Source organism: Mustela nigripes, chromosome 13, assembly GCF_022355385.1.
Source record: "Mustela nigripes isolate SB6536 chromosome 13, MUSNIG.SB6536, whole genome shotgun sequence".
Classification (NCBI taxonomy): Eukaryota; Metazoa; Chordata; class Mammalia; order Carnivora; family Mustelidae; genus Mustela; species Mustela nigripes.
Window position 1 is genome coordinate 41,734,142 of NC_081569.1, and position 12,384 is coordinate 41,746,525.

The following is a 12,384-nucleotide window of genomic DNA, read 5'->3' on the forward strand; positions in this document are numbered from 1 at the left end:
TCCCCCAAAATATAGCCACTTGTGTCAGATACATAGGTCTACATTTGAGGTTCAGAAATGGACTGTTAGCCTGTTGGACTGTGCCTCAACACCACCCCCCCGCCCCATTTTAGATGTCACTTAAACCATCCCTTTAAGAAAGAATGAGCAAAGACTGGGGACAAAAGATCTCTGAAAGCAGAGCCCTACGAAGGAAAGGTCAGAGAAAGGGAAGGCCATAGTTTGGGGATGCCCAAAGTGGGCTGGGCAGGATCGAGCCCACTCAGCCTCTGCCAGGTGACAGGGCCACGGAGTGCCTTCCTTTGGCCCCTCCACGCTGAAAGCCTCTCCTAGGACCTCAGAAGCCAGCATCCCCTCTCCTCACTACTTCCCACCACTGACATTCTGGAAACAAAGCTCTTCCCACTCCTTTTTTAAGAGGTTATAAACAGGGGCGCCTGGGTAGCTCAGTGGGTTAAAGCCTCGGCCTTCGGCTCAGGTCATGATCCCAGGATCTTGGCCTGGAGGCCAGCATTGTGCTCTCTGCTCAGCGGGGAGTCGGCTTCCCCCCTCTCTCTTTGCCTGCCTCTCTGCCTACCTGTGATCTGTCTGTCAAATAAATAAATAAAATCTAAAAAAAAAAAAAAATAGGTTATAAACATGAAGTCCGTGTCTCTCTGAACACAGCGCCTAGTTGCTCCATTTTGCTCATTTTGACTGGAGCTTTGCTTCCTGTCCTGAGACGGAAAGGCGAGAACGAAGCTTAAGATCACTCCGCCACCCTGTGGCCACCGGGAGAACTGCATTCTTCACGCGGGACAGCGGCTGAGCTCCGAACAATGAGGTTTTAAGCAGAATAGAATTTTTTAATCTATTACCGAGATGAGCGCCTCCTAAAAGACTCCACGATAGTTATTAATTAGCCTGGAAATAGCCTGTTTTCATACAATTATCTACAAATGTTCTTGTGGCAAAAGGGACCGATTCATCCATTTCTAGGGGCTTTGTTCTACCGAATGGAATGGTTAGAAGCCACCTCCAGGGCTCATCCGGTTCATTCTCCTGCCTGAAGGAAGGATGCCCTTCAACCAGTCCAGGAAAAATACATGCTGCCATTTTCTGAAGAGTGTCTGGAGGGGATGTCATAATCTCCTGGTAACACACACCCATGTGAAACTCAAGGAGTCAGAAGGTTTTCCCTGGAGTCAAACCCAAATAAATTCTTTCTGCAGCCAATACCTGGAAAAAAAAAAATACAAGCACTCCCTGTTGAATCAGATTATGTGAGTTCAAATCCTGGGGCCCGCACTTACTCGTTCCAGGCCTTGTTCTTCTCATCCATGAGGTGGGAAGGGTAAGAGTTATGCCTTATGGTTGTGGAAGTATCTAAAGGCATAATACATGCAAAAGTACATTGTAAGACACAGAAAACAGTGGAAATGTGGCTCCTGGTTCTTCTCAGTAAATGTTGCCAAGTGGCAGAAGTAATTGACACAAGGGCAGGTCGCTCAAAATTACGTCCTCAAACTCAGAGCCAGCAGAAACAAAGAATGCGGCCGGCAAGGCAGGACTGGGAGACATTCCTCATATCCTCCTGCTTGCAAAGCACAACGAGAGGGAGCCCACTTACAGCACCATGAACCACGGACCTGTTCCTGAGAATTTGAAGTCAGTAATAATCGCCCTCAGTCATAAGAGTGCCAAGGCAGGAGCAACACTGGCCGGGGGCAGGGAGGCCCAGGGTTCTGCCACCCAGAGCCTGCCTTTCTCAGGGAAAACATCTGTTCTGGATTTTCTGGAGTTCTGGTTTCAAATATTCCAGTCTAGTGCTCCCAGAAGGACATGTGTGTTTGGAGGGGTCTGGCAATCGGGGTTCAGGAAATATAGTGCCCAAAGCCCTGGAATCCACCACAATTCATCCCTGTGGTGCCCTTTGGAAACAAAGAGACAGAGAAGATCAAAAATCAAAAAACCCTCATTGGGGTTTCTGAAACCCCAGTCCTGAAATGGAGGGCCCTCACAGTCCCCACCTCTCCAAGGAGTTGAAGGTCACCTCTTAAGGGAGCCCTAAACCCCAGACTGGGTTCAGAATCCTCTGGAGTCTCCTCCCCAGGCCCCAACAGTCTCCTGGGACCAGAATCAGCAAAGACCCTCACTCTGAGTGCCGGCACCGCTGGTAGTTCGGCGCCCTCTAGTGGATATCGGGTGAAAGACGGACTGGAGAGATGCAAAGTGAAACCTGACCAGGCAAGCCAAGTGAGTTTCTCTCCCAAATTTTCTTCCTTCCACTTTGGGATTGCCAGCACACATCTGCTTCCACGTTGACTGGCGGGCGGACTCCAGTGTCTCCTACGAAACCAGTCCAGAGAACGACCTTCAATTCATAACAACTCACAGAAACCTTGAAAAATTTTCCGAACAGCAGCTCTCTCCACCTCCAAGAAAAACAATGAAGTTGGGTTTTTGGGAAGGCTTACTCCCTTGATGGGTTTCACACATGGTTCTCCTGGTTCAGGGAACTTTCAAGTCTGGGCCATCCAATCTGGGCACAGCCCTTTCAAAGAGGAGGTCTGAAAACCGAGACAAATAGTGGCTGTTCTTTTTAAATCGCATCACTTCATTTGCAAAACATTTTGGTCTTTTTATTAGTCCCTTTAAAGTATAAAGTCCGTTCTGCAGTGCCCATGCATTTGCAGGAACTCAGCTCCAGTAATGCTTCAAGCAGATGCATTCTGCCCTACTTTGTGAGCATGGACAGAGGTGGGCTTTCATTTTCATCCGAGTTAAAAATTGTCTTTATAACAGAATTAATCAAGCAGTAAATAAGGGTCATTAACATATGCTTATCAATATACGTTTTGCATAGTTAATTTCTGAGTGGATTCAGATACTGATGCAACCTACCAAATGTTTTAACAGGGTGCGAATATAGATATTTAACCGAAATATTGGGTCAAAATGACAAAATCAAAGACCACTCGGATTTAACTATTACCTCTCTTTTACTTGGTTCCTCTGAGCAGCGAGCATCCTGCCAGACACTTTACACATACAGTCTTGTGCAACCTTCTCAGCCCCTCCACGTGACAGGTAGTATTATTTCCACGTTATTGCTGAGGAACCAAGAGAGCCACTCAGCTACTGTGCAGAGGTTCACCCGTCCCCTGGAAAAGCCTCTGCTCTCTCCTCTCTGCTTTCCTGCTTCCCCTGTATGTGCTATACACACTGGCAGCCATGACCTGCTTCTCCAGCACCCTTGCCCAGAGGATGCTGATGGGGTGAACAAAAGAATTTTAAACACTAGAATTTCAAATCAGAAAGGTCAACTTAAAGGACATGCTTAAAAGGAAGAGGATGTGGGACATTCAGCAGAAGGTTTTCATGGAAAGAAGTCTTTAGAAAAGAAATGTGGTCCAAAAGTGTCTCAGATCCAAACGACATGAATACACTCAGAACCTTGAAAATCAAAATCAAACTGTGCACAAGACGGTGTTAAGTACTCTCAGGAAGACACAACATCCAAATTTACCAAAAGCACTGCTTCTGAATAACAGATTTGGAAACATAAAAAGATGCTCCCTGCCAGAAGACGACTTTGGCTCTTCTCTGGAGCACTTAACTAAAACACTATAAAGATTGTAAAAAAAAAAAAAAAAAAAAAAACTTAAAAAGATTAATTAATCTTAAACTTCACCTTTCCTTATTAAATGCCTCCAACTCTAAGGGACCTAGCTCCTTGGTCTGAAAGGAATTTAGTTAGCATTTATAACCTGTCAGTGTAAATATCTTTTCAAGAGACACATATGATTATTTTAATTCAAGAAGCCAATTCAGCGTTTATAAAAGGTAACTAAATCCGTCAGCATGCCCATCCATTTTCTTTTTGCATTAATAAGACTGTGCTTCATAATTTAATTCTGAAGTGTACAATTCAAGTATGCTTAGATTAGTAATAATTATGCACATATTAATATATAAGTTTACTTTATTGCAAGAGAATTAAAATAAAGAAACTTTGTTCTCAAATTTTGAGAGCAATGAAAATAATAAAGTTGTGTTAGACCCAGTTGTTTCTTCCTTACCTCAGTGCCTCCCTAGGCCAAATGGTCCAGATAAGCAGAGACTGGTTATGTCTGTGTCCCCAGCTACTGCAGTGCTTGGCACATGCTAGGTGCTTATTAAGTTTTTCTTTAACTGACTGTGCTAATGACTAGCTTTCAGGTTGGATTCCGAGGAAACTTTCTAAGTTTTGCCAAGGACAAACGTACCTGCCATTATTTAAAAGAATGTCAGCCTCATCGCAACCAGGCCTTTTTACTCATGGTTGAAATGACTTAGCCCACTAAAGAGCCGGAAGGACTTTCAGAACCAAGGTGTTCCATTTCCATCAAGGAGACAGGTGAGAAGTGAGGGCACCCTGAGACTTCTACCTAGGCCTTGACACTACAGACTGGAGCTCCTCTCTTATTCTGGGCAGCTGGGGCCCAGGAGTTGCCCACATGACAGAAAAGCAGCATCGTCAAGATGAGTAAGGACATCTTTTCTCTGCCTACTATGGGCACTCCAGATGTCACTGTTTTGGAGTTGAGCAGTCCAGGAACACATGACAAGATGCATAAGGAGCTCTGCCTGATGCCCACAGAGGTAAGGTCAGAGTCTCTTCTCCTCTGCAGCTGGGAACTAGGGAAGGGGCAGATTTAAATTAAAAAAAAAAAAAAAAAAAAGGAATTTGGGGGAAAAGAAGGAAAAACCATGAGGTGGAATCTGAGCCACTCCTTAACCATGCACTCCAACCCCAGCCTGCGTTATATGGGATGTCCTGCTTAGATGATCTGCCCCGTGAAGACAAGAGCCATTCTGGAAGAAGATACAGTATGTCTTTATAAAAAGGCACTCCATAGGTTTCTGACAGGAGAGAAGTTACAGCAAGCTTCCTTAGAGAGCAAATGAGGCCACCTTGTCCCTCTCTGTTTTGACAAAGATGTTGAATCAAAAGCAAATGTTTCTAGAAGCCACTAACCGCCCAGAGCTCTGGGTTTCACATTAATTAATCTAATCAGCCCTAAAACATGTTTGTTGCAAGGATGTGTGTTGTGCTTCATAAGAAGGAGGTTTCTGATGGAAGCATTTAGTGCGTGTTAAACAAGGTACATGTAGGGCTGGGCTGCCATAAAGAAACACAAAACTGGTTCCATCCAAGGTCAAGAGCTTCCTAAACCCAAATCAGATTCTTGTCAGGCTCTACTAGATCCAGAAACATTTCCCTACCCAGAAAACCTCATTAGCTTGGATTGCTGAAGTAATTCAAGCCAGGCCTCTGCTCTGTCAATGAAATAAAAAAGTTAGGTAGAGCTAATTAATAGTGTAAAGTGTCACTTAAATTACTCTCAAGCATTCTCAATTACCTTAGAAGCAGCAATTGACAATCATTTAGTATATGAGATATGAATCAACTTTATCTAATTCATTAAAGTGGGTCCCCCCAGAGCCCTGGCCAGACCATACTCTGATAGCCTAGTTTAACTTCCAAAATCATTTGTACCCAAAAATAATAAAATTGACTTTCCTTAGAAATTCCCTTCCACGGAGTCTGACTTTGTACCTTTTTACTATACCTTATAGAATTTCTATCTTCAAGGAAAAGACACCTACATCATATAGAGTAGTGTGGAGTCTGACGTCCTCTCACTGCGCAGGCGCCTTCCCTCCCACGGGGTTCATGACTCTCTAAAACAAGGGCCTCGTCTCCCGGCTTCGTTCTCGCTCTGAGAGCCCATGCTTCGCCTTGCTGCAGCCGCTATCATGTGTCAGAATCAAACCCAGTTACTTTGCTGGGAGACCATCAAATGTCAGAAATCTCTAATGTCAAAATCCCAAAGTGTCAAAAATCTCTTAGGCAAATTAGCTCTCTAGAGGGAAAACAGATACATTTTCCCATCTGGGATTCTGAGCCTGCATGCGCAGTGTTTTGGGAGTGTGAGGGGAAAAGGGGAGGCTGAGGTGGGGGAGGGGGTGGGGGTGGGAGAAGGTGGCAGTCTGCTTCATCAAAATATTAATTTTTCTTTAACTGCTCCCCGTTTTCAGTGTAGCACCCCAAACTGCCCCCCACTGGGTCTGTTACCTCAGAATGCAGAAGCTCTGTCAATTTCCCCCGGGTACTACCCGCCCCACCCATCACACCCCTGCACATGCCTCCTTCCTCCCACCTGCATCCTTCAAAGTTCAGAAAAGGGATGTTAGCTGGCTGTGGGAGGTTGGGGAGATGTGGGGATCTAACTACTCGCTTAGGACTTTCAGTGAATCCTCTTCTTTACATTTCCACCCCAAAACATGGCCTCCTTTACTTTAAGTCTCCCCAGAGTTCTTCAGCTTGATCCCCACCCTACCCTATCCCTACCAAACCTTGTGTCAGCTCCATCCAGGTTGCTCAGTCAAATACAGTCAAACTTGTGGCCACCTCTCTCATGAGCTGTCCTCGCCCTTGGAGTTCCGTGTCCATGTCACTGCTGTCATCTGGAGGGACTGTGGGGAGAAAGCAGATGCACGGTCGAGCTCGGCTTTGTTTACGCAGATATCTTCAGAGCAGGGTTCCTTCCGTATTTGATCCAGCCCCCTCTCTCCAGTTTTCCCTCCTTGCCTTTTGCCAAGACCCAGAATTACTTCAACATCTGCCTTCTTCCTGTCACCAGGAGCCCTACTCCTCGTACAGGAAGTGTCCATAGAGAATGCTGTGTAGCTCTGGACTGAAAGATAGCCTTGTGCCTTCTGGTACAGTTCTTCCAGGCGTGTGCGTGGGGGAGGGGGGAGGGGCGTCCAACTCACCAAGCTGTGCGAACATACTTCTTCAGTTCTGAGAGTAGCACGAGTATGAGGCTGTGGTCTTTTTCTTTCTTTCAAATATGAAATGTCTTGTATATCTACAGTGTGAAAAATACTTATAAACACTCATGCACTTATCACCTGGATTTAACAGATGTCAACATTTTGCCATTTTTGCTTGCAATCCCTCTTTCACTGTTCACAAACAAGTCACTGTAAACCTACCAAAAGCCATCCCTCTCCCATCCCTTTCCTTTTGTCACCCACCCTTCCTAGAAGTCATCAGTGTCCTGGAGTTGGCACGTGTGAGTTTCATGTGCCTGAAACGTCTTGTAACTTGTTCTTTTCACTCCACATTTTTTTTAGCTTATATACACATGTGTGTGTGCACGTGCCATTTTAGTAATCTTTTTATGCTCTTTTTTAACCCACTACTGATAGACAGTTGTTTCCATATTTTTGTTTTTATTTGAAGTGTTGCAGTAAACATCCTTGTATATTTACTTATTTCCTCTTTGCTTGTTTGAGAGTTTCTCTAGGTTGGATGTTGAGAGTGGAACTGTTTTGTACGCCTGTGTTCAGCTGTGTGGGTAATGTGAAGTTGCTCTCTAAAGCGATTTTATATCCCATCAGCAATGTTTTACTGGGCCCACATTTCCGCATCCTGTGAAACATCAGCTGTGCTAAAACTTGGATTTTTTGTCAATCTGACAGATGCAAAAGGGCATGTCATTGTTTCGATTTGCATGTTCCTGATTACTTTTCAGATTTCCTTTTCAGTGAATTGTCTGTTCATTGCCTTGGCCCATTTTTCTATTGGGTTGTCTTTCTTCTTACTGAGATGAGGGAGTTTGTCATATATTCTTAATTAATAACCCTTGGTCAGTTATCCAGGCTGCAAATATTCCCTCCTCGTTCATGGCTTGTCACTTCACTTTCTAATGGTCCTTTCTCCTACAGGAAATTCTAGCTTCTCAAGACCATAAAGATATTCTCTCACATTTTCTTCCATAAGTTTTAAAGTATTACTTGCATATAGAGCCTCTTTATACCTGGTATTTATTTTAGTGTATCATATGAAGAAGAAATCTTTATATTTCTCCATATGAATAAATTAATTTCTCAAGCATCTTTATTGAATATTTTATTTTGATGAATGGAATTTTTTTGAGGAGAAATTCACATTAACAATGAACCATTTTAAAGTACACAATCAGTGGCTTCTAGTGCACTCAGAATAAGTGGCCACAGTCGCTCTCTAGCTAGACAACTTTCTCATGATCCCTAGAAGAACATCCCATATTCTTCAAGTAATCACTCTCCATTTCCTCTTTCCCCAGCCCCTAGCACCCACTACTTTGCTTTCTGTCTTTGTGGCTTTGCTTATTCTGAATACTTAATATAAAAGGAATCATACAAAATGGGACCTTCATGTCAGGCTTCTTCGACCTATCCCAGTGCTATTGAGGAACATTCATTTCGTAGCATGTTTCAATACTTCATTCCTTTTCATGGCTGCACAATATTCTGTTGTACATGTATACCATGATTTGTTTACCCATCCATTTGTGACTATTATGAGCAATGCTGCTGGTCTTGACTGAAAGATATAGGAGGATATAGGAGTTTCAATATGTAAAGCACTGAGCACCTGGGTGGCTCAGTTGGTTGAATGTCCAACTTTTGATTTTGGCTCAGGTCATGATCTCACCCCAAGTCAGGCTCCATGCTAGGCATGGAGTCTGCTTGAGATTCTCTCTTCCTCCCCTCCCCCTACTCTCTCTCTCTCTAAAATAAATAAATAAATAAATCTTAAAAAAAAGCACTTAAAATAGTGTCTGAAACTTATATAGTAGAATGTTTTATTAACTATCCTTATTATTCTTCTTATATATTACCATATATACATGGTTCTGTTATTAGTCTATTTTGTTATGTACACCTATCTATCTCTCCAAAAATATTATATCATTTTCATTAAAACTACAGGTTATTTCATAAGCTTTGAAATGTAAGAAAAAAACCCACAATTTCCACTTATCTTGTTCCTTAAACTGACACTTCTTGGCCTTTCAATTTCCAGGTGAATGTTTGGAATAGCATTTCAAGCGCCAAAAAACAAAAAACAAAAAAACAAAAAAAACTTCATGGAATGTTGATTAGCACTGCGTAGGATTTAGACATGAGTTTGAACACAATTACCCTTTAATGTGTCTTACCATTCATGAACATCGTGTAACTTCCCATCTAAGAAAAATTAAGCTTTATTTCAGTAGGTTTTATAATTTTATCCACGTCTTGCAAAGTTCTGATAAACTTCTTACGCACCTCTTTTTGCTATTTAAAGCAGTATTTTAAAGTTTATCTATTTCTTTGTTTCTATTACTTTATATTTTATTCCTTCCTTCTGAGTTCAACTTCCTTTCACCTGAAGGTCATCCTTTAGTAATTTTTTAAAAAAAGATCTGAACATGGGAAATACCTTTCCCCCCCACCCTGAAAATGGTTGTTTAACCCATACTCTTTGGTGACAATTTGGCTGATAAAACACAACTAGGCAGACAGCTGGTTTTCTCTCAAAACCATGTAAATATTCCATTTTCTCCTAGGTGCTATTATGTTGAGAATTCTGTTGTTGGTCTAATTGTTGATCCTTTGTCAGAAATCTGTTTTTTTTCTATTTTTCTCTTTGTGTTTGCACTGCTATAGTTTCAATCCAATATACATTAGATTTGTATTTTTTTTTTTAATCCTATTCTGGGCTCACTTTGTTTCCTGTATCTATCATAGCATATCTTTCATAAATTCTGGAATATAGCAACAATTTCTTTATTTCTCTCCTTCTAGGACTTGGATTAGAAGCATGTTGGATTTCTCTTTGTATTTTCTATGTCGCTTATTTATATTTTCCATCTCTTGATTTCTGCTGTGTTCCAGGGTATGTACTAAGTCAATACTGTTTTCCAGTTCACTAATCTTACTTCAGCTATATTTAATTTACTATTGTAGATGTTCATTGACTTTTCATTTCAATGGTATTTTCCATCTCTAGAATAGCCACTTAGCTCTTACTCAAATTCTTCTGTTCATATAGTATCTCATTTTAAATACATTTTAAGTGTATCTATTTAACATTTTTTATTGACCATTTTGGCAGTCTAATCCTAGCAGTGACCTACCTTCTTTCTGATTTGGCAGATTAACCCACATGGTGAACATTTATAATCCTCTATCCAAAGCAAGTTCTCAAAAAAATTTTCAGGTGATAGGGTTAGTCAGCAGGAGAATCTTCTGAATGAAAGATTGTCTACTTTGGGCTGCTATAACAAAAATTCCATAAATTGGGTGGCTTATAAACAACAAACATTTTTTACAGTTCGGAGTCTGGGAAGTCCAAAATCATGATGCTAGATTTGGTGTCCAGTGAGAACCCATTTCTTGTTGACAAAATGGCACCTTCTCTGTCCTTAAATGGTGAGGGCTTTCTAAGGATCTTTTTTTTTTTTTTTAATAAATTCTTGAAAAAAAAAATAGTACTTAAGTAATCTCTACAGCCAATGTGGGGCTGGAATTGACAACCCTGAGATCAAGGGTCACATCCTTTTCCAACTGAGCCAGCCAGGCATTTCAGGGTCTCTTTCATAAAGGCATTAATCTCCTTCACGAGAGCCCCATCCTCATAACTTAATCACTTCGTAAAGGCCCTACTCCCAATACTATCCATCACTGTGGAGATTACAATGTTGATATGTGAATTTTGGGGGGACAAAAACATTCAGTCCACTGTAGTGATATCTTACTGGAGAGCCTAGGTTGGCTTGGTGTGGCAGGATATGAGAGCTTTGGACTCCATCAAATACAGTCTGGATCCTCAGACAACTAAAGGGCCCTGCTGAGGGTGTGCCTCTGAGAAAGAAAAGCACAATTCTATCTTTACAGCAGTAGCCTGGCTCCAGATGTAGCCATTCTTCTTCACAGGTCACCTAAAGTTTCTCTTTTGGCACCCACTTACCTGCACTCTCCACATCCAGACTATGCTCACATGCAAGGACTAGCAACGGTATCTCAAAACTTCTTCTTTTTCTATTAAAGTCTTCATGGTTAAAAAAAAAAAAAAAAACATAAACCTGATCATTTAAAATATATATTTAATGTCTACGGAAATTTTGTGAGAAAGGGAGAATAAAACTTCAAGTAACACAACTTACACTTCAAAATAACAATTATAAACTTACGGGTTTATCAATAATTAAAATCCATAACTGTCACAGAAAGGTAGATCTGGTCTAAAGATCTTGTTTTCAAATGAAAAAACTGAGGCTGAGGGAGACAAGAGGATTTTGGGGGGTCTTTTGATTTTTAAATTTATAATACCACATAAATTCACTCTTGCTTTTAGTAAGAGTTATCAAAGGGATGACAACAATTTTCTAGTGTAAGTAAAAGTTGTAAGTTGAATCAAGTAGAATAATGGGGACAAGTATTACAACAATGGGGTAATTTTATTCAAGTAGTTAATAGGATGGGATATTTACTACTATCGGGAAAGGAGAGAAAATATGGAATTGTCCAAGTTCCACTCTGCCTTAGTTGGTTCTTGCAACATGGTTCAGCTCAGTGTACCGTATCTGAGAGGGACATGGGTAAAATGTTTGTTGATGACTTGAAGTTATGCCTAATCAGGGACGGTAGATAGAAAAGATGAGAACTTGAAAACTTACATGCTCTACTAATTGAATGGTAGGACATGAGATTAACCCTTAATTCCATTATGCAGTGCTCCCATATATAGGCTTCCATATATAGAAAAAGAGCCATTCTTACTCTGATGGCCCCAAGTATTTGGGACTGACCAATAGGCGGAAGCCACAGAAAAACAGATTCATGCTGAATATAAGGCCCTTCCAACCAGAGACTATTACAATTCTATGAATTTAAGTACAACTAAAACAAAGGCCTCTGAGTGAATTTTTCTCCCCCAAAATGAGTGATATTAAACTTAATCAATTTGACATAAAAATAGGCACTATTGGTACTTCTAAAAGAGCTGAATTATAATTCAACATTGACTGAGTCATTAATTTCAGGTAGAATGGGCAATATATTCTTATTTGCTAGTGTAAGTCATGGGTAATCAGTCTTTATAGCCCTTAAAAAACAGTGTTTTCAATAGTATCCATTCACCATCTGGATTGTAATAATAGTCATGCAAGATTTCCACTCTATTCATTTAGGGTCAACTCAAAAGAAGCATTTTCTAGATCTCTAAACTTTAACCATGGGAATCTTTAACATGGGCAAGCAACTGTTTCTTGCAATGTATTTGTGGTCAATAATTCCACTTGTATTAAAATGTCACAAGACCTTACAACTATTTCAGCATCTCTCAGAAGCCTGACTCTCTTATCTTAGCTTAAAGAAAAAAAAAAAATCTACAACTGACGGAACACAGTCACTGACATTCAAATGACTGCGGAGTCTAGGAAATCTTTATTTAAAAAAAAAAAAAAAAACAAGAATTCTGTCAATCCTCTATTCATACCACACACACCCTTTTTCTTAAACTATTTTTGAAAGTGTGAATCA

General features: G+C 41.0%; 1 long non-coding RNA gene across 2 annotated transcripts; it reads right to left on the reverse strand.

Moving 5' to 3' along the window:
• Nucleotides 1–861: 861 nt before the first annotated feature.
• Nucleotides 862–6,895, reverse strand: LOC132029153 (uncharacterized). Of its 2 annotated transcripts, none has more exons than XR_009407730.1 (3): nucleotides 6,802–6,895; nucleotides 6,382–6,501; nucleotides 862–1,218 (listed from the first exon to the last, which is right to left on the reverse strand). It is a non-coding gene; the product is annotated as an uncharacterized LOC132029153 (long non-coding RNA). The 2 variants fall into 2 exon arrangements; XR_009407729.1 differs by lacking the exon at nucleotides 862–1,218 and adding an exon at nucleotides 5,637–5,776.
• Nucleotides 6,896–12,384: the final 5,489 nt, after the last annotated feature.